We start from the raw sequence: 23357 nt of genomic DNA, 5'->3' as shown, positions 1-23357 counted from the left end.
CGTGTCTTTCGTTTCTGTAGTTCATCAAGTACAGTTGTAAACAAACAATTGATGTCAAAAAATTCTATATGAATATAGTCTGATACTAAAGTTACTTATCACTCTTTCGCACATACGAAAATTTTCAAATTTCCCGCTCTGTATATTTCGGTTCATTAATCAAGGGAATGTTATTTTCATTACGAACTTGCCTATGCTTCACGATATATATTCTCATCGCCAGACAACCTTATAAATATATCTAAAGTTTGTATACTTAGAATTTCTCTGCACGATTTTATTGTAGAAATGTAACTGACAAAAATATCCAAGAAATGGAAATTTAGCGTGGTTTTGTGTCAAAAAGAACGTAGCAAATTGCCAACATAAGGATTAAGTCTTCGCGATGGAACGCAAACGCGCGCGATTGCATGACGCTCATAATTGGAAAAAATAGTACGAACGTTGAATGTTACGCGGATTGGATTACGTGTCAGGTAAAATTTGCGGATGAGGGATGGAAAGAGAAAAGAGCGCAAGGGAGTGACGCGATGCGAGATGAACATTTCTGGTTCGGGTTTCGATTCCGCCTGTCGCCGCACGGCTACCGCGCGTAATCCGCTTTGCGGACGCGTGCGAACTTTTAATACCTCGGCCCGTGTTCGCCATCAGGCCGCGTAAGTAGAAAGTCTGACCCGGAGATTCAAATCCTGAAACATCGAAACGAGCGCAACGAGCTTTCCCTGAAAAAAAGAGAGGTGCAATAAACTGTGGAAGTTTAACTTTAACGTGTTTTGCATTTCTGCTAGCAAGGACACGCGAAAGCTGCAGATTTTTCTTCAATCCCTTTTTTTTATGGTCGTTTAAAGGGAATTACGTTTAAACGTACTATAAAACGGGTCGTGACATCGCGAGTTTAAAACAGCTTTTAAATATTAATGGATAACTGTATTTTTCATCGTTGATCAAAATCATTTGAATTAGTCACTGGAATAGCGTTTTTGTATTTCCATTTTTGCCTCTGTGGTCGCATTATAGAGCAATTTTTGACGTTCTTTCTTATCCTTTTATATCGCGAAGAAAATCCTTTGGAAAGACCTTCGCCAATCTGATTGATTTTTCACAGATTCAACGCAATCGTAAAGTTAACCACGCGTATTGATCGAAAGTGTCATACAAACAAACAAAACAATGTAGTACTTCCTTTGCTTCCAGCCACATTTCCTTTCAATTTTGCACAGTACGTATACGATAACAGTCGCTCGTCTTAAGAAGAAGAACTATGTTTCGGAACTGTGCAGATAAACACTAAATAGCGTAGTTACGTCAAGTGTCTTTCGTCTGCTTTAACATATGTGACATTACCAGCCCGCGATTTTTCCCTCAGGAGGATCGGCGGGCGGCTATTAGAGAAAAAACATCGTATAAAGATGAACGAGTTGTCAGATGTAACAAGTTTGTTTATCTAGACGTTTCTTAAGTTTATAGCATAAAAGCATTTTGTTGTAGCTAATTTCGTTTTTATCTGAAAAATGAAGTGGTATCGCTTATTTAATGATGATTGAGCTATTATTCCAAAGGCTACGGTAATTAACGTCTCTGTTTACTTTTTCTTTTGCTTTCAGTAAATTTCATAATACCATCAGCCAGGTACATAATTGTCACTTTATTTGTGAAAAGAAAACAATATATTGGGTTGGTAACTAAATGATTTTGTCATTAGATGATAATGACAAATATCCTAGTTGCCAACTTATTATTTACTGTTCAAATATCTTTTATCGTAAAACGGTAACATAATTGACCGTAAATTTCAAGGTTTTTGAATATTGCGCTATTGTCGTATTTCTCATTCTTTTTCAAAATTTGTCAATTTCAAAACTTGATCAGCACGATTTTTAAATGGTTCAAATATGAGGTCATAGATGATAGCGGGTCGTTTCTCAAAATTCATATGTCGTTTCACAGCGTAGAAATTGTTAATCGCGTGTACGAAAGATACAGAAATTTTGACTAATGAAATAAAGACAGATATTCGTCGATGTAAACGGTATAAACGGACCGCGTAAGTTCGAATTGCATGAAATCATCGGATGTAAGCCGTGGGTGATCGCAAAGGCTGTCTACGCGTGTATTGTAACCTTCGTTGGGTAGGCAACCGCTGTTTGATTCGTAGCGAGGAGAAGAACCACTCTGTCCTTCGTTAACCGACTCTTTTCGTACTGTAAAACTCGCGTTTCCATGCCGGTGGATTTTGTCAATATGCGAGAACGCGAGATACGCGGTATTAATAATATTGATTATTCCCTCTAATTTCGATCGTAATTTAAATTAAAGGACCGAGAATATTCCTTTGCCACGTCTGAGTGAACGTCTCCTTTATGACTTCCATGCAACGCATCGTCGATATTTCTTTTCGAACACGAATCGTTTGTCGGGAACCATAGCAAAAGAGTGTCGGAGAATCTGAACGGAGAAAGCAAATAGACGATCTCGATTGCATCTAATTAACGTTGTTGTAAATATCCAGTGTCTCGCAACAAATCGATTCTGTATAACGGTTTGCTGACATCGAATAAATTACAAGCAATGTCGAGTCCCTGCATTAATTATGAATTATCTGTCGTGCGCGTGGCCGCTACGATATCAGCGCGTACAGGGGAGTTTCTATGGAAAAGCGATCGCTGCTAGTTGAGCGTGAAATAAGTTTTTCACGATCGAGAAAGAAAAAGGCACAAGAGTATCCGATGTTCTTTGAGAACGCTGCAATCTTATCCTCCGTTTTTCTTTTTAACGATCATAAACAGCGAGATATTAGAATCGTAATTTTCGCAAACTCCAGCCTCTTGACACAATACACCGATACTCGTACACTTTGCCCCCTTTTTTCCTTTTTTTCTCTCTGTTCTTTTATTTCTTTCTTCGAGCCGGAGAACAGTTTATAGTTTATACGGAGCTTCTCGATTGATTCTCGTTAAACGAGCTGTTTGACATTGACACGGAAAATATATACCGTCGAGTTATGAGAGCCGAAGAACGTCAACGATGTGGTAGCCAAGGAGGTAAAACGTATATTAAAGGAGAGAAAAGAAGAAGGATCTGCACCAGACGTTGCATCTTGATGTTATTAAATGGCTTTTTCTGCTTCACCCACACCTTCGTAATGTTTCTGAGCCTTCCGAAGGCTTTTTTTGCTCTCCATCGTCTGATCCCTCGGTTGTTCTTCATTCCATCTTTTTTTTATCTTTCATTGCCTTCTCTCCCATTTTTCCGCCGTGAAAACACTGTCCGTACTTTGCCTTCTCTTGCACGACGTACTTACTCCCTTTTTTTTTTTAAATCGTAAATTGCTCTCGGTTCTTTTTTACCTAGAACGTGCTCTTTCCGTGCTAGAACTCTTTAAAGATTTTCTTTCTCTCCTGTTCCACCGTGGAACGTATGTTATTGGGGTCCTTCGAGTTACGATATCTGTTACGAAAATTCTTCGCCGTTCTGGGAACTCGAAGCGTTTGACGACTTTGATAACGCGTTTCGTAATAAGAGTCTTGTCACAACGTATTTTTATTGTGCAATTGTACCTTCTTTTTTCTTCTCTTGAAATCGCGTTTATCTTTCTGATTCTTCTCTTTCGTAAAACAAACAGAACAAGAGACATCACGAATAATCTTTTAACAAACTTCCCTTGTTTGCTGACATTTCTTGGAAGTTTCGCTGCAATTTGCAGCTGAAAAAGCACTTCAAACCACTTGAGAAGAATATTTATTCTCTTCCCGAAATCTTCCCGATTTGTAGGTAAAACGTTTGTCAATTACGCTATCGAGAGCTATTCCCACCTTCGATTTTCGTTATTTATCCCCAGGCTATCTACTTCTCCTAATCAAGTTAATCAACCACTAACGCTTTCCATCTATTTTTCAACAATTATGCAATGTTATATAAAACTCTCCGCTAGCATCTATTATTACACCATCTGCCCTATTATCTCGTCGTTGGTATACTATTTATAACCATCCTGTCAATCGTATCAATTTCAATCAAATCTCAATGAAGATCAATCACTCATCGTTTACCAAGTCGTTGCCCTTAACCATGTATCTCGTATTTCTGTCCACCCCATCGTTCTACGCGACCTTAACTCAATCTACTGCAACCAAAAATTTTTCCCTAAATTTAACGTAATTTCCTCACACACGGTATCGTTGTCGCTTACGTATTTCGTACAGGCGGATTTGCTAGTAATTTTAGGGTCGATTCGAAGTCCAATGCTCGGCTACAATCTCCTCGAATGGATACCAATTAAAATAACTGGCCGGGGGTATGTACGGCTTCGAGGCCGGCGACGGTTCAAAGGGGGTTCAGAGGTCGTTGGAGTGCTTTCATAACTGTTAATAGGAAACAATTGCCGTCTCGATTAAATTCCACTGAACTATTACGGGCGTCGTCGACATCGTGCCGTAAGGAGGAAGCGGGACTCCGGCTTTCGGTCTTGCAGTTTCGAGGTTACTGGCCTTTCTCGATTCTCCAACCTCCGCCGGGATTCCTCTTGCGTACCGCTTCCTAGTTTTCCGTGCTGTTGTTTGGCTGTGCACGGCTCTGTATTACTGTAATAGTCAAACTGGCCTTTCGAAGCGATTTCGTAGCCCAGGTCGTGATTTGTCGCGATACCAGCCAACGCCAGATTCCGTGATTTCCAAGTAATGCCGGTCCGAACGAGGTCACGGTTCTGAATGCCGTAGAATATCGAGCGACCTCGATGTGAATCGAAGAAGGTACTAGGGGATACAATGCGCCTGCAATTCGAGCATAGAACATGGATAGCGTTGAAAGGCCAACGAATTTATTGCGATAAATACGTAGACTCGCGATGCTTGACCGTGGATCGACGCTGGATTTTTAAACGATTCGCGGGTATCGATCTCGAGCTTGCGTGTGTGTTCCGAAAGTTTAAATTATCGCGATACTATAACAAAACATTCGAGTCTTATCGATCTTCCAGTTAATAGCGAAACGTTACATCTTCGTTTCAAAAAACGAAAGTTCGATCGAGCCTTGGGAATCGTTGAAAAATCCAACGTTAAATCTATGGTTGAGCCTGGATCGTTGTCGCGTTGAAGGTTAACATTCAATTATGTGTAAAGGTATTATTGGATCGTGAATTACTGAGAAATATCATTGGAGCTGTTAGGTCGGTGTATGCGAAATGTCAGAATAATTTTTATGAATCACTGTACTTTTCCAATGACTATTCTACTATTCTAGATTTATAAGAGTCATCGGTTCTATAATTGTAAAATTCCTCGAATAGAGTTGTTACAGTTTCTTCTAAAATAATTTCTCCAATTCAAATATTGCGTAGGCGAAAGATCTTCAATCTTTCACAAATGCTGAATTTATGTTTTCAATAACTTTCCTGACATTGATGTTTCTTTCTCTCCCCCCCTCATATCTTTGTTATAATCCTTCCTTCATATAATCAATAGTTATCGATTTAATAGATGACAAAATTTAATAGATGATCTGGTCTGCTAAAATCCATGTCGACACTAAGACAACATATCGTATGCACTTAACATAATCTTCTAATATTAAACGGAAGATCTATAGTATCCCATATCTGTTACAGACACTTCGGTCAATAACCAAGTCGTAGGTTGCCGCGTTATCGATAGGAGTCGAATGTTTTCGTTTCTGTTGTAATATCGCAACAATTTGAACTTCAAATCGGCGTAGATTTGGTAAGCGATAAAGGTCGGTATTATAGAAACGAAATCCCTGTGACGATTCGAATGGCACCATTTATCGTTGCCGTATCGTTATTTGCTCGTTAATTTAGCATTCGATCACCGAAGATAAAGAGGCTCGAGGCTCTGCCGAAGTCACTGATAGATAGCTCGATCTACTTTCACCGATGTTGTTTACTTGTCGATGGCTAATTGTTGGCGATCCGAGAACTCGCCGCCGAGTCGATTATTCTAGCTGGCTGGTTTACGCAGCTTTATTAGTCGATAGTTATCCACACCACCGGTCAGGTAATACTGCCGTTACTCTACTATTGTCGCTGTTCTCCAAGCTACCTGGAAACTGTATCGCCCTGTGGTGTACAATTAATCGTGCCTCACAATAGCTCGTTACTGCCTAACCAGCCATACTAGCGGGCTGGTAAGAATTAAGCTCATTCAATGAGATGATATGGCAAAATATTGTGACTCGTTGTTATTGTTGGTTTAACACGGCGTCATTGTTCTCTGAAAAAATTACATGCTATTCTACTTATCAATTAAGAGTTTAAGGATACTTTGACTCGAGGCAAACGTTTATCAAGAATTAATTGAAAGGTTTACGCTTTTAAGATACTTTCTCACGCACACAAAAATATGACAGAATTACGTAAGTATATAGTTGGCGAGGTACAAATGAAAATACAATTCGGAGAATCGTACAACTTCCTGATGATTAAATCGTCGAAATATCGTGCTACTTGATTTCCATCGACGTAATGCTTCGCAGAACTTGGAGTCGAGGCGAATTCTCAGCAATTTTTTTCGAAACTGACGTCGATCGGTACGATTCCTTCCAGCGGTCATGCTTCACTTCGCTTTGTAACGAAACGAGCAAAAGACTCAACGAAATTATTCCACGCCGACGTGGATCGTGATACAAAATCTGCGATTTCCTCGGATCAACGATATCCTTCCGTGAATAGATTTTTATCGCGTATGAAGAAAAAAAAAAAAAAAAAAAAAAAAAAAATAACGAGCAATTTTCTTTGACAATTACAAGTTTAAAAATGCTGTTATTTTAGCGGGACATTTATTAAGAATCATTAACGGAGAAGTTGATAGGAAAAGTAGTATTAGTGAGAAAACCTACAATTTGAGAAAATTGTAGATAAAAATAGATTTTGATACAGAAATTTATATATCTATAACGTAGGAGTATAAAAAGTGAAATTTTCTGCTCTACTTTTTGTATATTTCTCAATTTCATTGCACGGATACATGATAAATCTTCACTTGTTAAGAAACAAATCATTTGTTTTCGTAAGTTTATTTATAGCAAGCAGACGGTATAAATAAAGAATGATGTTTGCAGCATCAGCTTTATCTATTTTTGAATTTTTGGATTTTACCAATGTGGGTTCTAAAGGCTCGTGTAATGCTTCTAAAGATGAAAACACTTTACAGAATGTACTCGTAAGAAAATCATGAATAAATATTACGTATTGTTTAAAAACACACTTGTGTCAGTTCTTCATGTAGGTTTTTAATTAAAATTATCAAACGCGTTATAGAACTTCACTGGCAATTCAACAACTACGATCAACATGTTGGAAAGTTTCATTACATAAATATTCTCGTGCCAGAAAATTTTCGAAAATGTCCAGAATGGAGCGACGATATACACGTCGAATAGAGTTTTGTCGACTGGGCGCAACACCGTCTTGAGAACGTTCTTGGAAAATTTTCTGGCAGCGGAAATGGGTCACTGTGTCTACCGTGACGTCGAGGTCGATCCCGTTGCAGCCGCTGCATCTGCATCTTGCAGTGGTTGAGATCACGCTGCGTATAGACGCTAGACGTCGAATAATCGATGTCTGAGTATATGTTTGCAAGCGAATCGTCGCATCACTTCCCTCAACAGAAACTCGGAACTGATACAGCGCGCTTTTATCACGAAGCGCACTCCTCTAATCGGGCGTACGCCAGTTGAACTCGACTTGATTGCCAGTATCGTTAAACAGAGATTGTACCAATCAGAATCCAAAGGTCACGCGTAATACTGTACTTTTTTGGTATTTGATATTAAACAACAGCTAGGATTAGAGGAGACGAGTCAATCGATGATTGAAGGTAGATCAATTCAGCTTTCAGGAATTAATTTCAAGATACGATCGTCTGTCCCTATCAATTTGAACATATATTGCAGATAGACGTGTGTCGAAGTTGTTGACTCGCTATAATCAAATTTTCCTTGTTTGTCAGATAAAAAAATGTATAATTTGTCACTATGGTATAAAAGCTAATAAGGACTGTTATAATTGGATCAGTTGGTACAATGATATAACAGAATAGCATAAACGATAAGAATATGAACGATTGTTTCTACGATTCGATTTGTATTGCAGATAGAGATACAGATGTATGGAAATTATTATTCTATGGAAATTGCATTTTTCTTTCACTTCAGATAAAAAATGTTCAACTTTTTACTCTAGAAAAAGAGAAGATGATGATCGTTACAACAATACTTGGATCAATTAATGTTAAAATAATAGTATAGTAACAAATGTATAAGTAATTGTTGAGGCGCAGACAGATAAATTATATAATTTTAAAGTTGCAGAAAATTAGAGATATTTAGATTATGTGTATTTATACTTAATTATAGGATATACATATAATTGTCAAAGTGAAAGGTATATCTTGGATCCAGAAACGTGCAGAAGCCCATTAAAGGGGTGGTTTTAATTTGAAACATTTTAACCTGTCGGTCGAAGTCCAGCGTCTGATAAATCGTTCGGATTATATCCATTCATCAGATCGAGGGAACAGTATGTTTGTAGCCGTTGTGCTCCAGCAACCCACATTTATCTCGTGCCAAGCCTGCGCTTTCGTATTTGCGCTTTGCACAGGCCGCGTATCCGACCACGGATGTCAGTCTTCGCGCAGAATTTTTCCTACTTTCGTTTGGTCCGTGCCTCGATCGATCTTACTTTCCACGCATCTATTGTTTCGAGAAATAATACCACACTCTTATTGAAACGTTACACAGTTCGTATATAATCCTTGAATCGACCGATCGATTCCAATCCTAATTGAGAGGTCGTAAGATCGACGACGGTGAATTGAACGAAGATCATTGAGAACGAGATCGAGCGGTGAAACGGAACGAAGAGCGGTGCTCTAAAATAAACTTTTGGCATTACTCGCTGATTAGACGGAGAGAAGAGAGGATGTTCGAGATGGAAAATACCGGAACGATGCAACTTCCGTTCATTTTAGACGAGTACGTCAGAGGTTCTCGAAATACGTCATCGGGCGGCCGAAAAGACTAGCGACGTTAGACGTCATCGTTCGATCACAGGAGCGTCGCGACGCCACGGTGTGCCAGGCGGCGCGAATCTCGTCCCCAGAATTTCGACGATATCCGGTTCGCACTGGTTCCCGCTGGCTCGCTTCCGATCTCGACCACGTTCACGAACACACACGGTGCACGTCCGGCCGTGGTCGTTCCTTTTCGACTTGCGGCGTTTGCTTCAGTCCAAGAGGGATGAAAAAGAGGGGACGCGTCGTCGTTGCGTAAGCGTCTGGACGTCGAGGCACCGTTGCGTCAGTCGTTCGAAAGCTACTAAGCATCGCGGTCCACGAAAAATCCGAGGGAATAAGCGCTCGCTCTTGCAACATTAGTGAGTTTCTCAAGAAAATAATCGCCGTCGAGAAAGAATCTGCGAAAAGCCGGCACACCACCGAAGCTTTTCAACTTTGCCTCGTCTCGACTGCGCTTGGCTTCCTCTCCCGTTCAAGGTCACATCGCCTCGCATCATCTCGTTTCGCCGCATAAATCGCCGCGCGAATTTCGAGTGTGCTTCTCTCTCTGCCACAGACCTTGACGGTGGAAAATTCAAGGTCAATGGCAGTACGTCGCTTTACAATAGGAACACGAGCGCGCAGCCGCGCCGTGAGATCGAATTTTATGGTGGCGCCCAGACGACGCGAACGATACGTGATTATGGGACGGAGCCATGTCGAATGATCTTCTGTTCGCGCCTCTTGATCAACCGGTAGCGAATCAGTCGTACGATGTTGTCTTCGATTCATCGATCCTCTCGTCTATCTTTGATCAAACGTTTACCGATTACATAAGGATTGATGGCATCGTCTTTCAAGTACATATATCGAGAGGGTTTGTTTTCGTCGTGACCTTCATCTACAAACGACCTTCCTCTTCGATATATCTTCGTGAACTATAAAAGATAATCGTATCTTTTTGTTTCGAATACTCGTATTGAATAAATCGAAGGCGTAGTACAACGTGAAATAAATAGCCGGATATTCGGGAGCACGTGTAACGTAACTCGACCGTGGCATCTAATACCGTGGCTGGTCTGCTTTAAGGTGGCGCGTTATTTTCCACGCTTGAATTTTTTCACCATCCGGTTCTCCTATTAAACTCGCGCAACTGCACTTGGACGTTTGCATTTTGCACGCGGTGCAAAGTGACGTACTCTGGCGAGTGTTGTTATTCGCCTATGTTTCTTCCATTCTCATGCAGCTTCGTGACACAGGGATAACTCTTCCGATGGAGTATCATAGCTCTTTCCTTAAGTATCGTCGTTGGTACAACAGTCGCGTTTTGCAAAGCTTGCAGCAACAACGATCGGTCTTCCGCGAACTTTCTAAGGGGAAAACCGGGATTTCCTCGTTCTCCGTTCGATCGTGTCTCTCATTGTTCGATCACGTGTTTTCCTTGTTTCATCCATTAAGAATCGCGACGCGTATTCGAAGTAGCTTTAACGAAGCTATGTCGAATAAGGAAATTCGTAATTCAGGAAAAACTCGTTTCTTTCTCGCATTTGCGACGGTTTCGTCGATATTGGCGACACGTTTTTTCCCGCACGTGCATGCATAATATATGACATACGGATCGATTCGAAGAAAATTGCCGTTACTTCACCTGATGTCACGAGATCGTTTTGATTGAAATATTTTGCATTTGTTTGTTAGATCACGAGTTTCTTCCGTTTGCCATCCATCGCATTTCTATTCTGCATTAATCCCTCGCGTTTTCCTTTACGTTGTAATTCTTTGATACTACCAGTAAACTCATCTACATTAGCTTTATTTCACTGCGAGAAAATTGCGCGTTCTAAATCCTAAGAAGATTAGTACAATTATTCATATAGAGTGGTCCTCTGTACATCTCCACTTCTTATCGGTGAAAACAGGGCGCAACAAATTGCATGCCACAAGTAGAATACGAAGGGTTAATTTTCAACCACATACTACACGATTATTTATCATTTAATCATTACACGTTCGAAATAAATCTGCGATTCGATCTACTCTTGCCATATTCTCACCATAACATCCCTAGAAAATAGCGAAAGATCAACAGAAATTGCTCGAAAGTTAAATTCGTACGATAATCGAACTCCTGTTTCATCCAGCTGTCTCTAATCACGTATTGGCAATCAGTAATTGTGCGGCATAGTAAATTAAGATCGGTGGCGCGGTGACGGTTGATCGGGTGCTACGACCGAGAACGAGGAAACCCAGCCGCATGTAAACTCGGGGAGACGGCGTTATCTCGCCGATGTCACCTCGAGCGTATAAAAGACGGACTCTTTCGACAGGTGGCTTCAGTAATTCATACTCGTGCGAGGCCGACCGATCCCGCCAGATTTAGTTCTCGTTCCACGTCGCGTGTGAACCTTCCCCACGAACACACGGTTGTTTGGTGCTGTGCGTGTCGAAGGTCATAGACAACGTCGTTCTGCACTCTTCATCCCCTTGGCTCCCGACGCTTCCACCCAACTTTTGGATAAATCTTCGATCGATCTTCGTTGGATCACGCGGTTCGTGCACGGCCGTGGGATACGCGTGCATTGACAAGCCGCATAGTGAAGCCTAGTGAAGTTGCGAGGGACACTTATGAAGGGGTCCGTCAACGCACCGAGGCCTATCGTTGATCAGAACAGATATATTTGGGATAACGATTGGAAACAGTAGCTTGGTACAAGGTACGTGATAAAAGTACTACCGGGGGTCTTCGTGGATTTAATTATCGCACGTTGATATCTTCTTTGTCGATTCGGCGAATTTGTGCGACGATCGTGATCATTGAACTCGTCGATAATATTTTTCTTTTATTTTCGGCGACCATAGAGTTCTATTAATATACTGGACTTGAAGTATCGCGTCGTCGCAATCGTCTGGAGAGTATCGATATTTTTGGACGATCTATATTTTTCAAACAGCGAGATGTTTGGAAGATATGGGTGTTAAAAATTGCTCAGAGTAGAGAAGAATCATGGACGTTTATGGGATGTTTCATAGAGACGATATGGGAACCACGTGTTTGATGACACGTTTACATGGCAACGATTAATCACCGTTGGCTAATACACGGTTATCTGCGAGATCCTGGAAAAGGGTCGATTTAATCAGCGGAGGATATCAAACGCGTATGCTAGAATATATCAAGTTGATGCAACAGGAATTCATAGCCTGCATTGATTTTGACCTATGTTCTACGCACGGGTCAAATCACTTATCTTTGAAGCGTGCTTTACCTTGATCCCTCGTCAGACGCTTTTTTACCGTGTTAATTTATTATCCCTACGATTCGTGGATAGACTGTTTCGCTTCGAAGCAGAAGAAATTTTATAAGCGGAATAAAGTTTCATCTGTCGTTTTAACGTTTTAACGTTGAATTTTGACGAAGCCTAACGAATACGCGAAAGGTAAACGACCAAGTAGTTGGAATGCGACGGAATGAAACCCTGCGTCGCCGCTTAATCCTATTTAAAATTGAATCACCGACAAGCGGGTTCGTCTCCGTTCGTCGATGTTTCCGTGACCTTTTCTCCGCGACCTGTTGCCGTCAAAATGGCACGGAGGTACCACGATTAGAAGGAACATCGTACTTCGCTGTTTCGCTTATCATCATCCCATCGTACATCCAGATTTGCCGATTTCTCCGTACGATTCGATGAAACGAACTCGCCAGGGAAATATAACGTTTCTAAGAGGGAAATTTTCACTCGGGACAACCTGAAATTATTTTATTTGTATTTTCTAGCGTTATTTAATTTTTTCAACCTTTCTTCCCTGTGTCTATTAATTCCGCAACAGTTCTATAATTATCGTCCGCAGTTCTCGTTCACAGTTTCTATTTATTTGTTCGTCGTTCCTTTTTTCCACGTTCATGTAGGCGGGTTCGTTTGAATAGAGCTTGAAAAATTCAAACATACCAAACAAATCTCGGAGGACCGGCAGTTGCAGCAACGGAACGCTTGTAACTAGTAGCAGAAACGCTGTACCAAAATAATCTTCGTGCGCAACTTTTATTAAAGCGTTGGCTGCGAACTGGCACAAGGCTCTGTTAGGATAGTCGTGTTCGTTGACCTACATGAATGAGAAATCGCACGATTTACCAATTTCCACGGCAATTCGCTCACTCGGTTTTGCTATTCTATACTCGTATTAATCGCGTGTATCTCGCTTCTATATTCTCGTGGTTATTACCAACAAGAACGAAACCCAAACCGGATGGGTGCTATTGCGTTGTAGCATTATTATCACACTCGAAATAAACTTCGTTGATCCATTATTGGCTTTATGGAGGTAAACTGGTAGGTTGCCAAATTTTGGCCGAGTGTCTCTGTCTGTAAACAGAATGGAAAGTGGTCGTTGGAAAAGGAAGAGGGACACGATCTCTCGTGGTGCAAGTTGCTTGGCGTGTTTAAGACGGAACGATGATTTGTCGTCTTCGAAAAAGTATATTTCTCGATGATCGACGAAGCACGAAGATGTATAGAACGCTGCGCCGGGCAACAAAATATCGAAGTGTAATCGGAAATATTTACTAGCGTTTCACCACCCGGAGAATGGTTGCCGGTATATTTTTTCTTCATGTTTTATCGAGCTTTTTATCGTGTGTGCCAGCAGCATCGCGACGACGAATGGCGTTCGGCTATCGACATTATTCCTTCTCACTCCGCAAATGCTCTCTACATTGCTTTCTTTTATTTATTTTGGTTGAAACTTGACGATCGAAAGGATTCTGTCGATTCTATCATGTCGCTTGACTCATTATCGTAGCAAAATAAAATTTCGCTGCGACATTATTTATCTGTAAAGTGGATCAGTCGTCGCCGGAATCCCGCACACTTCTCCCTTCCGCTTTTAATCGTGTGACGTAATGCTGCTTCGGGAATTTTCGAAATTCATGTAGGTCCACCCGCAGGTGGGAAAGGCGCAATTATATAATGTCACAGTCATATTTTTCATCGACCCTTATCTTAACGACAATAGTCAAACAATATGAGATTATAGATTGTATTATTGGCGCCGTTTCGTTACTTTTTTCTGGCTATCTTCGCTTTTGCGTGGACAGCAATCGTTTGGCAGTTAATTTATTTGATAAACAATCGCTGTATCGTGCTTGTTCAATTGTGTACAATAGGATACGAAGTTTTGATTGTTTACGAGAAAGCATAGATTTTTTAATGAAAGAGTAACGTTGTTATCGCGTATTATTTTGCTTTTTCGTCTGGACACGTCGAGAATTCGCGTTGACATTTTGATGGAAGTTTAATAACTCCTCCTTTTATCGTCGTTCCACGAACTTCCGTCATTATCTCTGACACGATCGTACAAGTCTGTCGACGTTTTCGCGGATATACAAACAACTTTTGTGTTTCTCAATATAAGCAACGAAACCGCAATAGCGTAGCCTCGACGGTGACGATATCAAATCTCTTCGAGTTGTTTCGACGACCGTTTCACAATTGACATTGGTTGGATTCGTTCGCAGCACAACTTTTTCGTAGTCTGCTTCCTGACGATGAGACAACTGAATCGATAAATCTACTCCTATCGATCGATTCGTCGCGTAATTAACGCTAAAGGTTAATCACGCAAAAAAGATATTATCATTTATTATAGGAAATTGTTGTGTCTACGACAATTGCTCGTGCAACTTTACCGTGACGATTATAAAACGTGCATCCGTGTATTGTGTAAATAAATACCTGTTGTCTCTGTCTGGTATCATCAATAAACTGATTTGTGAGTTGTACCACCGGTTACACCACCACTGTTGCCAGGTTATTTTCATTGCAGATACGAAACCAACAATCGTCTGTTTTGTGGAAGATTTATTACGAACCGTAAGGGGTATCGAGATTTTCCATTACTTGTTTAAGACATTTTATATAATCGAACTTTTACCAAATTTTTCCAATTACGAGTTACAAGTTATTGATATTGGCTAACACCCTTGTACATCATTAACAAGTTTGATAGTAGTAGTAAAAAAAAAAAAAAAAAAAAAATTTTACTAGCGAATTGTACAAATTACAAATAATTTGAATACTATGTTTGACGAAAAAATATGAAATTGTAAAAGAGACGTCTATTGTCTATAATGTGTAACATATTGTTACAATCGTTAAATTATTGCATTAAAGAGCTCTGATTGGAACAATTCATTGATCGAGTGCAATGATATATCATCAAGACCCCACGTGTATAATCTTAATTAAGTCTTTTACAATGATACGAGATAGCAAGAAAGATCCATGCGCCACGGTTGATTGACGGCATGAGATTATATTTTCATGAATATTTGCTTACACGAAAGCTTAAAATCTTATTCAGATTAGCCAGGTTATCTAAATTCAAGAAACTCGACATTTCTTTATTCTCATAAATCTGTCGTTTATTTGACGCCATGTATCCTTTGTTCCTATTCCTGTGTATTCGTGAATCAGGTAGTAAATTGATTTCAAATAACTCGAAACACTTTAACGAGTGTCTAATAATAATCTGTATCTTTATGCTTCTTTCTATGTTGTCTCGTAAAAACTCGTCCTCGAGAGTATCATCGTAATGGGATCGACGAATCAAAGAACAAAGGTGGTAAAATTCGATTGGCAGTGATCAAAGGGTAGGCTTTGCTCGAAGACTCGAAAGCTCGTTACCTTCGACGCTGAAATTTACGGGTCCGATCACGACAGGGCGCAGGGATACGGAGCGGAGATTTTCGCGGCGACGCGACCTTCTGTGTTGATTCGTGTAACAGCGTTAAACTCTAAACTCCCTTAACTGGATTGGACGGTCGACGAGCCGCGGATAGTTAGCGGCAGCTGTTGCGCAAAGGATTGCCAGCCCCCGTCCGTTGACAAGATCCCCGGTCGCTTTAATCTCCTTTGTTACGCGAATTCTCCACCTCCTCGTGTAGACTCTAATGACTCGAAATTCCTGTGAAACGTGGCCGTCCCTTTCCAATTATCGTCACCCGCGATCCACGGAGTTTTCGCTATCGTTATTTTTCACTATTTCTTTTTTATCACTTCCTCATTCTTTTTTTTTAAATTCCTCTTTTCAAAACTTTCTTTTTTTATCGTCTTTCCTCCGTGTAGACTCCTCGTGTACACGGAACGAAACTAGGGAGAATTGGACGCGAATCGACGAAGCAGCCAAGCGCTTTAGAGGATGGTAACCCACGATCGGACGCTGAGTGGGATTATTCGTTGCGGATTCGAAAGCTCGTGTTAATCGAAATTGTTAGCTCGAAAAAGTTGATACGAGGTGTTTTTTAAACTTTCTATTGGTTCTACAACCGTCTGATTGGATTTCGTTTCAGTGTATCTCGATATAGTAAAAGGGGTAGATGGTTTGTTTGCATAGCTGTGATTTGTTTCCACTTGATATCGTTCGCTTTATCGCGCGCCGATGGTCGAAGATTCCCAGATTTCTTTTATGAAGCAAGTTAATACGCCAATCCTAGAGAAACTATCGGTCCTAAGGATTACTGGTCGGTAAGATCTACATCTTTTTCCAGGTTTTATTTTATGCCGTTTTATCGCTTCGATCCTCTTCCTTCGATTATCGTTGGTAGGAAAGGAGATAGGACGATAGGGTTGAAAGAAGCGTTGGAACAGTGTCGAGTTTCGGCTCTGTGATATCGACGTTACCTAGAAGTAGCGATTGGAAACAGCTTCTCTGCGACGGAGTTAATTTTTACAAAGGGATTAAGCGGTTTCGAGTCAGATACGGAGAAGAACTCGGCGCGGCGCGGCAATATCTTCCCATTTGTCACGAAAAGGATTAGTTCAGTCGCGCGAAAACGAACTTCCTCGTTCGTTCTTTTTCTCTTTCTCTTTTTTCGCTTCCCTTTCTATCCGAATTTTGAACACTGAAATCTGTTTTCCCTCGTCTTCGCTTGTTTTTCTCTGCCGGCCCCTTCGCTATTAAGAGCGTTTAACACTCTGTGACTAGGTTTTTATTTATATCAAATATTTTACTGTGTTTTATACTTCGCTGCCTGAGTGCTTATTACGTATAAATGATAAGTCAGATTCAAATGTTGGCCTATTTTCGGCTATTTAATTCAAGCGAAATTCTTCCAATGACGTTTGTACCCAACAATTTTACAGCTATTAACTTGTATGTAATTTATGTATATAATTGTTCATTCGTTATCATAATTTCTCGCCGCCGAATTTGAAATTTTATCTGCTGCAAAGCTGTAATCTGTCTCCTGTCAATTTAGAGTAATTAGCAATGATTAGCATTAGTTTTAATACTCGTGCGTAACAGTGCATATTATCTTAATATGCTTTTAACTCATTCCCGTACCTGTTATTTTTATGTTCCGAAAAGATTTATCTCGAGAATAAACAAACGAATAATTCGATGAAGTTTCGAATCTACATGTTTCGCGGCACGATCATATCACAAACCGAAATAATGATAGATGGATGGCTTATCGATTTCGCGATATCTTTAAGATCATTTACGGAATTCCCAGTCGCATGAATCGTTTCACGCCACTTTGTCACTCTCGAAATCTCTGTTAACATTTGTTTCCGCTTCTCAGTTCGAGGAGCAACGCTCCTCTTCTTCTCTTTGACATCATTTTGACGCTAGGAAATCTTCGATGCTTTTCACCGCGCAACTCGAATCGTCGAAATCACGGAACAACGAGACGATTGTAAACACACCGTGTGTTTGCGTTCCTCGGCGATACGTCAAGGAACACATCGTCGTCGCGATCCTCGTTCGTCCGTTTCTATCGGTGGTGCAACACGATGGCACAAAGTGTACGTTCTTTGGTGGCCAATGCTTACAATCTGAGGAAACTTTTCTTCGGAATCATTGTGGCAATATTGAAATAAACGACAATCATCGTATCTCGATCGATCACAGTCTCTTATTAGTATCTCTTATTAGTCACAGAGATACGATCACCAATGAGTAAACTGAGTCTGACGTTGGATTACTTTCTGATAACACCGCCACTGTAATATCACCGGGTTCTTCCAATGCTTTACATTGTACCAATTAATCGAGGCATTGCGACCAACAATAGATTAATCTCAATACACGACAAATTGAATGTTTCGTTATCTAGAGCAGATATCAGTCTAATCAAATATTCAGTACAGCAACTAATCGATTTTAGAATTTATCATCCTTTTAAATAATAGTGTACGTTCTAGTACTCGGAAGCTATGTTTACTTTCGAGTAGAAATTAATCGATTTGTAAAAACTTTTCTCACGATATTTGCTCACAGCTTCATTATTTAATTAGATATTATATTGTGTGCTATAATTACTGATACATCCATATATTCAATTATGTTATACGATGAATATTTCGCTAAAAATATTTGCAAAATATATTGGACAGAAATGAAAGACTTCGCTTTCTTGAAAAAAGGCGAACATAGACCAAGGTTGTTTCTTGTCTTCAGTTTCGTTATTTGGATTTTTTTTTTTTTTTTTTTAGGAAAAATAAACTCCTCTACCTTTGTTTGTTTAATACAGATTATAGGAATAAACGAATACTACGAACATTCAATACGCTTGTACTCTCAATTCGGCTTCCTAGCAATCTGCACATTTTTCTGCCGTCTCGTGCTGATTAGTTCGACTCAGACTCGCTTTATTCGATGTCCAGATGCTTTTCTTGGCAACGTAAGCTCCATTCGCGATCGTCGTTCTTGGCAACGAGAATGTACCTTTTTAGTGCTTAAAGAAGACTTTGCTCGGTGACCTCGTAGAAAATCAGCGCCTTTGAACGAGGCGTCCCTCGTTTCGCCATTATCGCGCGATATTTTCGGTTTACCAGGTCGATGTAGCGAAAGAAAAGGACGGGGCGAGACGGAGAATCCGAGACGTATTGGATTTTTTTTTTTTTTTTTTAGGAAAAATAAACTCCTCTACCTTTGTTTGTTTAATACAGATTATAGGAATAAACGAATACTACGAACATTCAATACGCTTGTACTCTCAATTCGGCTTCCTAGCAATCTGCACATTTTTCTGCCGTCTCGTGCTGATTAGTTCGACTCAGACTCGCTTTATTCGATGTCCAGATGCTTTTCTTGGCAACGTAAGCTCCATTCGCGATCGTCGTTCTTGGCAACGAGAATGTACCTTTTTAGTGCTTAAAGAAGACTTTGCTCGGTGACCTCGTAGAAAATCAGCGCCTTTGAACGAGGCGTCCCTCGTTTCGCCATTATCGCGCGATATTTTCGGTTTACCAGGTCGATGTAGCGAAAGAAAAGGACGGGGCGAGACGGAGAATCCGAGACGTACGTCTTCTGCCAACGTCGAAGAAGCTTCCGCGAAATCGAGTTGGCAAAAGAGTGGGCGGTGTTGGCCAGACTCGCCCAAGGTTGCAGACGATCTCGTCTGTCAGGTCCTCCACGTATTTAGCCTTTCGATCGACGCACGTGGACGTCGGATCGCGTGTATATAAAAATACGACCAGACGATTTGCTCGCGAATGATACAAACCTCCTCACATTCTTTACGAAATACTCCTTTCTTTTTCTTTTTTTTTTTTTTTTTGGTTTAGCGTTTATGCTCGAAGAAATTGAGCCGCTCGGCGCGTGCAAGTGTACGGTTTATTCTCAAAATAGCCGCCGAGGCACGCGTTTGTTTCTCAGTTTGCGTCATTCGAGTCGTAATTTCCACTATGACGTACTCTTATACTTTTCCTACATTTTATACGAATCGTACGGTTATACACGAAATGAGATTCAACGTTTGATGTAGTTCGCTAGTTAGAATATTTGAGTAAAAAAATGGGGCTTCTTATTTACTGTAATTTTTATCTTCGCCCAGACGAACTTCGTCTTGCAAACATTTTTTACGCGACCGCAAATATTAGGTCATGATCTTTTCATTTTCGTAAACGGAGTTCAGTGAAATTGAACAAATGACAATTCTCAGTCGAAATAAACTCCGCTCGAATTGATAATCTCTTATTGTATTTTTGACCATTTTTTTGACCTTCGCTCGTGAAATTTGGCCCGTTTCGAAGCAAAATATACAAGACGAGTTCTAGCGTCGTCGATTTTGGAGAAATATTCTCCAGCCAGTGGATGGTTTGATGTCAAGACGTGCTCAACTCATCTTCTTTTATGTTTCTCAAAGTTTTATATACAATATGCGGATGAGGATTACCTTGTCGCAGTCCTTTCTCGAAGGAGCTGGCAAAATCAGGTTTTTGTTTGAACTTCTTCGTGACATGATATTCGATAAAAATAATCAGGAAGAGTCACAAGATATAAAAAACACACGCATCATGAAGAAAAGATAGTGAATTCCATTGTCAACCCTTTATATTCTAAGAGAAAACATCATCGAATTATTGATAATGAGCCAAGAGTTTGGCTCGTATATCGCACGATTCGCTTCTTACGCCAGAAATCCAGAATAATCGTTCAATAAACGAAAGACGCTCAGTTGGAAGCTCGAATTGACTAACGTTATCGCTCACAGAAAATCTAGAGATACGCAGATATTTTGGATATTTTTGGTGATTCACGAGACTCTATTACGTAGAATTGGATCAGCGCTTCTATCTTGTTCGTGAGATGCTCGTTGCATAGAATTATAATAAATTTATCGTCTGAATGAAACGACATTTACGATTTAACGCGGTTTGTTGGCTCAGAAAGAAAAGGTTCCTCTGTGTGCTATTGAAACGAAATATTCGTTTGTTTGGATAGTTTTAATAAGCGGAAAGATCGTAAACGTCGATTAAATTGTTCCAGTCGTTGTAAAGCGAGTCGGAGACGCGGTGTACAAGCGGTAGAAGCGGTAGGTCCACGGAACGTCTAAAATTAGTCGGCGGCCGATTACGGAATTCGTTGGTTCGCCGACTAGACGTCGACTACGAAAAGGAGGCCGCGAAACGCGTAATCGCGATCGTTAATAACGAAGGATACTTAAAATAAATTCTCTCGAATAACACGGTCGGGCCAAGATAAATATTGAAACCAGATGACGAAGAAAAATAAGTCATCATACCATCGATCGACCATTTGAACGATAAACTAACTTGTGTTTTCACATGAATATCATAGATCAGCATTTCAATGTGCTAGCTTTTTAACACTAGAATTAACGTGAAAGTGACGGATTTCGTATTTTGTGCTTCTGATAATATTATTTCCATTGTTTCATTTTCGTTCGCACGGTATATTGTTATTTAAATATGGATTAAAATGAAAAGTTATAGAATTAATTAATTCATCGTTTATCGTTTCGACAGATTTCAAATTCTTTGTTTTTGCGATTATTAATCATAATTATAATCATCTGTGTGTATGATACATTTCGGTCGGTAGTTCTACCGTTTAATAAAAAATTCACAATCTGGAAAGGGACGAACGTTTTTCAATGAAACGTTTCCTCCGAGCGGAAAAAGTTGGTTCAAGCATTCATCGTTGGTCGAACAGAGCATTGGTAAAATATTCTCGAATTCCAGAGGAACTTTTTTTCCACGGGACATCGTTAGATTCGGATCTGGAAACGCGACCGACAACCGTCACGAATTAGATGATGGCGCGGTTCTCGAACTCTCCACATGCAGTCGGGTTTAAGGCCGCGAGAAGTGTGCCCGCTGGCCGTTTGAAAATACAATGGAAATTAATTTGTCGGACTTAACGAACCTCCGAGAGCACAAAGCAGCCGAGCACGGTAAAGCGGAATCGCTTTAATTATAACTCTCCTCGGTCGAGGATCTCGTCGGCGGTAGCTTTATAATTCACGATTTCTGTTCTAGCGAAAAAGCTGCCCGTTGAAAAATTCCCACCTTTTGTACCGCTATCAGTCAGAGATGATCTCAGCTCGTGGTGTTGTAATATTTTTGTTACTAATTAAACGGCCGCAGCCTCCGTAAATTACGCGTCGATCGTAAATACGCGAACCACGGCCAACTGGCTACGCGTGCTTTTGACAGATACCACTGGATTAAAAAGTATCCCTTTTTTCAATGCTGGCTGGCCCGCGTTGCTATCTACGAGGTGTTTCGTTCGTTTCATCGTTTGAACTAATGTATTTAAGTATGGATTCAGAAGGAAACAAAACGTCGAGAGCTTGTTATTTTTGGATACGCTATTAAGAGGTTTAAAAAGAATAGGGTACAAGTCACGATGTTTTCAATTTCTTATGAGAATGACTCGAACTTTTGTGGAAAAGCAGAAATTGCAAAGTGCAAATTAATTTACTTTTGCTTGTACTGATTATTTTATACTTTATTAAATTAACTTTTAACTGGTATCTGATATTTTCTGAAATTTAACTTTTCGCTTTTTACGATTAAATAAATGAGAAAGATACAGTTTCATTTACGCACATAGGGAAGAACGCGTAACGGACGTTCTATGGTCAGAAGCACTGGAAACCGCCAACGCTAATCGCTACGCCTGTCTGTATCTGTCCATATACATTCTACCGTAAGATTGCTTTCGACGTATAGGCTATGGTTACAGCTGCACGCGATTAACGATGCATCGAGATTTACATGGAACTAAGCAGATGGATAACGAGTAAGACCGTAGCTACAGCGGACGTGAATCCGCACAAACTGGCGCTGTGACAAACTCAGTACGTCAAACCGTCAAATGCGCGTATAGATTCTAATGGACGTATGCATTGCGATCTTCGGATCTTCTGTTCGCTCGCTCTAACTGCAACCTGAAGATTATCCAAACATGTAGTCACTAATTCATCGTTCGATGACTTATTCCGCAACGACTTGCCTGTAATTCAGATTTAACAGCAATTTTGCGAATAAACATTTATCGATCTTTGGCAGAATTTCAGAAGATACACGAAACATTGTTCCTGGAAAAAATTTTTCGAGTCACCGGTGACCACGCAAGGATTATGCGACGCTCACCGCGGAAACTCCGTTGGAAATTAGTTTCCAAGCTTAATGGAGTTTCGCGATTGCGAAAGGTGCCGCGACGAACGACGAAAGTCGTCGGCGAACTTTCCGTGTAACTTTAGCAATTTTTCCCATTAGCCGCGATTTTTCAGCTGCGGAACACGCTCCTGACGAAGTTTATCGCCTTGCTGGTGCGGTAGTAAAGAAAGAAAGAGGGCGAACGATATCCGAGCAGACCGACTCGCGAATACATTAGCGCGACAAAACTTCGCACGGATTGTTTTCCTTGCCGAAATTTGTTCTCCGCCGTGTTACGGGGATCTCGAAAAGATTGGTCCACGAATTCGAAAGAAAGATTACGATTCCCCTGGGAAATTAACATAGAACCATGGAACTTGCACGTTTCTAACAAGATTAGTATCAATGAAGCTGTAAATTGTTTCAATCACTACGAACTTCA

General features: G+C 40.4%; 1 protein-coding gene across 6 annotated transcripts in view; it reads left to right on the top strand.

Annotated features, from left to right (window-relative positions):
* LOC100745824 (multidrug resistance protein homolog 49) overlaps nt 1-23357 on the top strand; it is a 75385-nt gene that overhangs the window by 17778 nt on the left and 34250 nt on the right. For 2 of the 6 annotated variants that reach the window (XM_012387229.3, XM_012387227.3), the window contains exons 1-2: nt 9234-9385; nt 11333-11719. The exons of 3 other annotated variants lie outside the window; for them this stretch is intronic. The gene's annotated coding sequence lies outside the window, so the exon portion shown is untranslated. Of the gene's footprint in view, nt 1-9233; nt 9386-10846; nt 11720-23357 lie in introns of those variants that run through there. One more of the 6 variants, XM_033321550.1, reaches the window with a different exon arrangement.

Source organism: Bombus impatiens, unplaced genomic scaffold (assembly GCF_000188095.3).
Source record: "Bombus impatiens unplaced genomic scaffold, BIMP_2.2 scf_0463, whole genome shotgun sequence".
Classification (NCBI taxonomy): domain Eukaryota; kingdom Metazoa; phylum Arthropoda; class Insecta; order Hymenoptera; family Apidae; genus Bombus; species Bombus impatiens.
Note: the sequence above shows the minus strand (reverse complement) of the source record. Positions and strands in the feature narration are given on the sequence as shown.